Below are 8,468 nucleotides of genomic sequence, written 5' to 3' on the forward strand. Positions count from 1 at the left end.
ATATTTCTCTGCATGTTGCCTCCCCCTTTAGATTGTAAACTCCTTGAGGGCAGGGACTATTTTTGCCTCTTTTTGTATCCCCAGTGCTTAGCACAGTGCCTGACACACAGTAGGCACTTAATACATGTTTATTGATTAAAGCTTGACTGACTGCTAGAACTATGCAATTGTGAAGACAAAAAGGATGTTAGACGACGGAGGATGGGTGGGGAGGGGGAGAGTACAGGAAGGAAAGAAGTAAAATAGGATAGAATATCTTACTGCTCATAATTCTTTATTTCATAATCCTTTCATTTCCTATAATTTTGTTTTTAATTAGTTTTTGGCATTCCTACTGTCCTCTTTCCTACTGTCCATTTTTTCTTTTCTTTTTTCCATAACTCCTCCTTATATTATCCCCATCCCCCACTGCTTCCACACTTTCTTTTACTCTCACCTCTAATTTCCATGATGTAACTCCACTCAAGAACCCAGCCCCTTCTGGGACACACCTGCTCTAATATTCAGTATTCTTGTCTGTTCTTGTCTGTCTTATAGAGCCCAAGTCTGGGTGGGCCCAAATTCCTTGGAAGGCTCATGGAGGAATGATAGGGCATAGATAAACTGTCATGTAAATGCTGTAGTGTTTGGCTCCAGTCAAAGTTTGGAATCAACCTAAGTAAGTCGGCACATGCCCCCATATCAGTTCCCTCACCCAAGGCCTATGTTGTTTTTATGCACTACAGGTTTCAGTGTGGGGAGAAAAGAGGGCTGAGGGAAGAACTTTCTATCATGCTGGACCACTGGGCTGGGGCTCTGGGGGATGAGACCCTGGAGGTGGTTGGGGTAGTACCAGAAGGAAGATGCTGAGGAGCAGGACAGTAAATTCAAAGCAGACATCCACTTAGCAGAAACTCTGCCTTCCAACTTTCACCTCATTCTGGAAAAGTTTAGCTGCTCTCTAGGCCATTTGGACAAATGTCAGAATGTTCTCTGGGACTGACTTTCTCAGGATCCCTCCATCACCAGCCTTGAAAAGCCATTGCTTAGCCATCTTAGACCTATGGTTAGTCCAAACCTTAGGTAGAAAGGAGTTAGTTCTAAAAGAGCAGCAAAAATGGGTGGAATCCAAAGGCCTGGTGTCCAATCCTGTTTTTGTCACTGACTAGCTGTATGACATTCAACAAGTCACTTCATCTCTCTGGGTCTTATTTACCTTGTTTGCCTGGGCCCTGGATTTAGTTACCTGAGCAACTAAATTTCCTTGGCAAAAAAAAGGACAAAAATTTAATTCCTCCATATCTGTACCAACCCTGCCCCTGCCCTGGGTGCTTGTGCAGCTTCAGTATAGCCTGTATTCAGTATTGATGGGACATCATAGTGCCTCCAGAAAGAGAAGTTTCACAACATGAAAATGTCCTAAGCAAACTGGTTTGGGAAACTCAAACTTTGAGTCCCAGAATAGCAGAGCTATGCAGTAGGTATGACTGGTTTCCAATTTCATCATCCAATTGAAATTCCTCTCTAAAGCTACTGATAATCTGATTGCCAAATGCAATGACCTTTTCTCAAACCTCGTCCTTTTTTTTAACCTCTCTAGCCTTTGATACAATCAATCAACCTCTCCTCCTGGATACTCTCTCTACTCCAGGTTTTCATGACACTTCTCTCTCCTGGCTCTTCTCCTACCATTCCTCAGTTTATTTTGCTAGCTCTTCTTCCATATCATTCCCACTAATCCTAGGTGTCCCTTAAAGCTCTGTCATAGGCCCTCTTTTCTCTTCTTCTATACTGTCTCATTTGGTGATCTCAGTTCCTTGGATTCCATTATTATCTCATGTAGATGATTCTCAGATCTACATGTCCAGCTCTAGTCTCTCTCTTGAGCTCTAATCCCGCATTACCAATTGCCTTTTAAACATCTCAAACTGTAGAGCGCTGAATCATGGGCAGCTGTGGCGGTTTCCAGACTTCTCAACCCACAAACACCAAAGACAACTTAGAAGGTCAGTAGGAAAAGTCTGTGACTGTGGTGAGAGAAGCTCGATCCCCGAGCAACCCCAGGGAGGCAGCTGCTTCTGGAGCTTGTGGGTCACAGACTGAGGGGGAATCTAGTGGCTGATCAAAGAGGGATTGCAGGGATCGCTTTGCTGGTACTGAGACAGAAATCTCTTGCTTTGTCCGTGCTTGGATCTGGGTCACAGTTCTGGGTGGTGGTTCTGGGGCAAGGTGGAGCTGTAGTAATGATATGGAGAAAATCCTCCTCACAGTTCCAAGGCAGAAAAGAGTGCTTGTGGTCACTCAAGACCAGAGTACAGACCAGGAAAGGAATAAACAACTTGCCTTTGATCATACCACCTTGAAAGAACTGAAAATTTACAGGTCCCCAGAGGTATCTCTGAAAATAGCCACACAAAATCTCCGAAGCTTGAGACAGTATATTATCCACACTGGAAGCAGACCCCCACCTTAACAAAGTGTTTATAGCTCAAGTAATTGGCTGGAATCATGAGCAAACCTCGCAAAAAAAGTTAGACCATAGAATCTTTCTTTAGTGACAAAGAAGATCGAAACATACAACCAGAAGAAGACAACAAAGTCGAAGTTCCTACATCCAAAGCCTCCAAGACAAATATGAATTGGTCGTAGGCCATGGAAGAGCTCAAAAAGGATTTTGAGAAGCAAGCAAGAGAAGTAGAGGAAAAACTGAGAGTAATGCAAGAATATCATGAAAAACAAGTCAACAGCTTGCTAAAGGAGACTCAAAAAAAATACTGAAGAAAATAACACTTTAAACAATAGCCTAACCCAAATGGCAAAAGAGGTCCAAAAAGCCACTGAGGAGAAGAATGACTTAAAAAGCAAAATTAGCCAAACGGAAAAGGAAGTCCAAGAGCTTACTGAAGAAAATAATTCCTTAAAAATTAGAATGGGCTCAGAGTCTTAAAATCTAGCCAACAGCTCACTATTGTTCAGACTCCTTAAGAGTCTGCCCAATATGACAGATGTTCTAATAAACTTTGTCTTTGGCTGAAAGAAGGCTTAGGTTGAATTCTTTCAGGCAGGACCTGTGTTGTGATTTTGGGGCCCAGTACCCCTAAACCTCAACACTTTGGGAAACTGCCTAATCCCAAATTCTTCTGTAGCCAAGACTGCAAGGTATATAAGCCTTCCCACCCACCTTTCTTGCTCTGCAGTTGGGGTCGCTCTCCAAGCTGCTTTTCAGGCAGACAGTTACTTGGCCTGACACTTTCAGGCTCAGTTCACTTGGTCAGTTAAAGGCCATGGACCTGGGTATACCTTCTGCAACACAGAGGACAAGGACAGACACCCTATCTGAAAGTATACACCCAATTCTGTCAGTTCTCTTGGCGCTAAAGAAGTGGGGGGGGGAAAGGTGAGAGGGAATGAGTGAGTCTTATTCTCGTCAGATTTGGCTTAAGGAGGGAATAACATATGCGCTCAGTTGGTTATGGAAATTTATCTTACTCTACAGGAAAATAGTAGGAATAAGGGAAGGGGGGTAGAGATAGAAGAGGGCAGATTAGAGGAAGGGGTATTCAGAATGTGTGCCATCTTGGGATGGGGGGAGGGACAAGATGGGAGAAAATTTGGAACTCAAAATCTTGTGGAAGTAAATGTTGCAAACTAAAAATAAATAAATTTATTTTACAAATCTCAAACCGGATTCCTACAGGCATTTCAAAATCGGCATCTTTCCCCTAAAATGCTTCCCCTCTTCTGAACTTCCCTTTTTCTATTGAGGGCAGCACTTTTTTCTCAGTCACCCAAGCTCACCACTTTGGTGTCATCCTGAACTCCTCTCTCTCACTCTCCTGGTGTGTCCAATCTATTGCCAAATCTTGTTGTTTCTACCTTCACAACATCTCTGCTGTTATGTCACCTTCTCCCCACTTACTCAGCCCTCCTCTGTTTGGGATAATATATGCATGGTAACAGGAAGCCATATGAGAGGATAGGAAAAGTGACAGATTTGTTTGCAACATGCATAGGTCTGCCCTATCCTACCCTCTTTACCTGGATTCTTCCTCTTCCTCCTCCTCACCCCTGACAGATGTCTGAGGTGACATCTAGTCTATATGACATATAGAGAAGGAAAAGCCGCTTTTCTTTACAAGTAAAGTCAAAGGAGAAACTTTGATGGCAGCCAGCAGGCTTTGGGCATCAAGGCTACAACCTACACCATTATCTGTGTGACCAGAACCAGACCGAAGAGTTGAGAACAATGCCAAGCAGCAGCAGCAACCGCAACCTGAACTCCTGCTTGTGTCAAGAAAACAGACCAGAACCAGTCCTAGAATTAGTGTTAGAGAAGAGACATGACTAGGAGAAGGAACAGGGCACTGAATGGGATGGGGTCCCAAGTACCAGACAGTAAAGAATGGAAAGAGGATAAGCCAGAACCAGCAAGCTTGATCTCTCTCCTGCTGCCCTTGTCTTCCTTTTTAAACTTTGGAGTCCAGTGGTAGGGCCCTGGACACACACACACACACACACACACACAGGTACACATGTATACAGAAGCACCCCTTTCCCTTACTCAATTTTCAACACCTATGAGAAGAACAGCTGAAGTGAGACTGGCCTTAGGAACCCCAAACAAGTGGGAAAGTAATCAAGAGGATCTTGGGGACACCTGGATGATGTGCTGCACGAGAGTGGAGCTATTGATCATTTCTTTGCAATTTTATTGTCATATGTCCAATAAGCCATGTTATTGTAGAAAAGTCCATTGCCTGTGCTATATTAATACAGAGGGTTGGAATGAGCTAGAAATTTTCAAGGAAATAGGGGAGTGGAGAGATCCCATGCATTTTCACTAATTCTTCAGTAATTTGGAGATGAATTTCATTCTATCTCTGGAGCAATATTGAACCTAATTCACTGAGGGCAACGTCTTACTCAGCAGTCTGAAGAAAGTCTGATACAAGTCCACCTGAGAGGAGTCTTTGCACAAGTATATGGAAGGGTGTTCCTCACTACTTCATTTTCCTAGGACTGCAGATTTTGTGCTGAAAGGGTCCCCCGGGGCCCTGTCACTTGACCCCCTGATTTTTCAGATTAGGAGTCTGAAGTCTATTGAGGTGAAGTGACTTGCCCAAGGTCACATAGGTAACCCTGTATCAGAGGTAGGAGTCAGGTCCTTCAACTCCCAAGTGAGTGGCTGACAGAAAACAGGATAAGAGCTGGGCAGGAACTGCCCTGATAACCTCCTGTCTTAGTTTCACCTGCCCACACACATAGCCCACACCAAGTTTGTTACACCTTCATTAACTCAGCTCAAGATCTTGTTAGCTTTTTCGGCTGCCAGGTCACACTATTGACTCATAATGGGCTTGTATTCCATTAAAACTCCCAGATTTGGGGTGAGTGTGTGTGTCTAGGGCAATGCATCTTCATCCTATGCTAGGGAAGTTTTTAAAACCAATTTTCTACATTAATATTTTTTAACAAGTTATAAGAATTTACACTGATCCCTAATTTCTTCATATTGGACTCTTATCTACCGTGTTGAGTGGTACTATGGATAGAGAAATGGACCTAAAGTTGGGAAAACCTGAGTTCAAATTTAGTCTTCAACACTTATTAGCCGTGTGACCCTGGGCAAATTATTTAACCCCTGCCTGCTTCAGTTTCCTTGATGTGAAACAGGGATAATAATAGCATCAACTTCCCAGGGTTGTTGTAAAGATAAAATGAGATAAAAGATAAAATTTGTGAAGTGTTTTGCAAATATTGAAGTGATGCATAAGTGCTAGCTATCATCATTATGTGAGTTATCTCTCTTAGCTTTTTGTCATCTGCAAATCTGGCCACTATGTTCCCATCAAAGTCACTGATCTAAAGAAAAATCCTTCGGACCCTCCTTTAGAGTGACATAGGTGATACTGCCTTTGCCATTTCTGTTAAGGAAACTTCCCTTAATTACCCAGAAACAATGCTTTGGATCATTAGAAATCTTTCTGTCTCTGCTATTTCTCAACCTGGATATATGTATGAACTCCAACATTCAATTCCCCAAGTCCTCCTTGACATGTAACGCACTCATTCTCCCAAACACAAGCACACATCCTTCAAATGAATGACGCTGTTTTCAAACTAATCAAATACTCCAATCATCTGAAGGCAAGAACGCAGCAGAAACACCGCCCTTGACAAACGCTGGGAAGCAACTGAAGGAGCAAAAGAGGAAAGCCCAAGCAGAAAAAGAGGCTTGTGGAGATGCCATTTCCTTCTGGAATAAAAGATACTTTTTTTTTCTAGATGATAATTAAAACTTGCCTTTCAGCTTTAGCTTCTGTCTGTCTCTCTAGATTCAAGATTTAGTAATGGATGCTAGAACTTTTTTGGAGACTCTCCCAGAATACCCCTCAGAAACCAAGAATTGAGTGACATTGGTAGTGCAATATAACTAGGAGTTGCGGATGCTGAAAGTCAGGTAACACAGAGAACTACAGACATCTAGTGTTAGATAAGGGAATAGCAACCTAGATTGGAGCAGAGGAGATGGGATGCCACTTGACTGGCTGGCAGAAAACCAGTGAAGGTTGACCAGACTGGCCAAAATTAAGCTTGTGTTCAAGAAACAGATATTACTTACTTCTCTTTCAGAAAGTTTTGAGAGTAAGAAATTAAAGCTATCTATAATCATATGGAAGAAATGCTCTAAATCACTATTGATTAGAGAAATACAAATCAAAATGACTCTGAGGTACCACATCACACCTATCAGATTGGCCAACATGACAAAACAGGCAAATGATAAATGCTGGAGAAGATGTGGGAAAATTGGAACACTAATGCATTGTTGGTGCAGTTGTGAACTGATTCAACCATTCTGGAGAACAATTTGGAACGATGCACAAAGGGCATACCCTTTGACCCAGCAATAGTACTTCTAGGGCTGTATCCCAAAGAGATCATAAAAATCGGAAAAGAATCCAAATGTACAAAAATACTTATAGCAGCTCTTTTTGTGATAACCAAGAATTGGAAATTGAGGGGATGCCCTTCAACTGGGGAATGGCTGAACAATTTGTGGTATATGAATGTAATGGAACACTATTGTTCTATATTGTTCTGTTGTGGACTTCAGAAAAACCTGGAAAGACTTAAATGAACTGATGCTAAGTGACATGAGCAGAACCAGGAGAACGTTGTACTCAGTAATAGCAACGTTATGCAATGACCAACTTTGATAGACTTATCTTTTCTCAGCAATGCAAGGATCTAAGATAACTCCAAAAGACTTATGATGGAAAATGCTGTCCACATCCAGAAAAAGAACTATAGGGTCTGAATGCTGATCAACGCATGTTATTTGCTCTCTCTCTCTCCATCTTTTTTTTTCTGTGTTTGTTTCTTCTTTCTTGTGGTTTCTCCCATTGGTTCTAATTCTTCTTTACAATATAACTAATGTGAAAATAGGTTTAATATGAATGTACATATTGATCCTATATCAATTTACATGAAGTCTTGAGGTGGGTGGAGGGGAGATATGGGGAGAAAATTTGGAACTCAAAGTCTTGGGGAAGTGAATGTTTAAAACTAAATAAATAATTTAAAAAAAAAGAAAGTCACCTGATCAGGTGAAAGAAACAGCTGGAGCAAGAAAAATTAATTAAGAGAGTCTCTAGGATGACTCCAGAAGTTTTGCAGTCTTCCTTCAATGATGAACTTCTAAAAATGAAATATTTGTTGGTACCTTTTGTTTTTATAATGCTTAATTTCCCCCATGCCCCTCCCCACACACTCCTCATAGACAACCATCACTTACACCAGATTTTTTTGTTTTTTAAGGAAGAGTAAAAAAAAAACGAAACTGATTGAAAACTATCTGACGTTATATGCAATACTCCACACTTGTGGAACCTCCATGTTTATAAGATGGGGGGAGGTATATTTTCAAATCTCTTGAGACAAGCTTGCTCTTTATAATTCCCCATTCATCTTTTGTCGTTTGTCAGTGGTTTTTTCCACGTACGTTGATGGATCATTGTGTATGTTGTTTTCTTGGCTCTATTTTCTTCATTTTGCATTGGTTCATGTAAGTTTTTCCATGCTTCTTTGTATTCATTTTTGTTGTTTCTGACAGCATAATAATGTTCCATTACGTTTATGTATCATAATTTGTTTAGCTATTCCCCAGTTGATGAGCACTTACTTTGCTTCCAGTTCTTTGCTGCCCCCCACACACACACACACAATGCTGCTATAAATATTTTTTTCTATAGGGAGCCTTTCTTTTTGTCAATGATTTCCTTGGAGATCATTCTACTGCCTAGCAGTGGAATCTCTGGATCAAACAATATGGAAATTTTATACACAATTATTTACATAATACCAAATTGCTTTCAGAATAGTTGCGCCATTTCACAGCTCCACCAATAATGCGTTAGTGTCCCTGTCTTTGCACACCTTCTCCACATTGACTATTCTCATCTTTAGTCGTCTTTGACAATTTCCTG

Source organism: Phascolarctos cinereus, unplaced genomic scaffold (genome assembly GCF_003287225.1).
Source record: "Phascolarctos cinereus isolate Bilbo 61053 unplaced genomic scaffold, phaCin_HiC Scaffold_3;HRSCAF=262, whole genome shotgun sequence".
NCBI lineage: Eukaryota > Metazoa > Chordata > Mammalia > Diprotodontia > Phascolarctidae > Phascolarctos > Phascolarctos cinereus.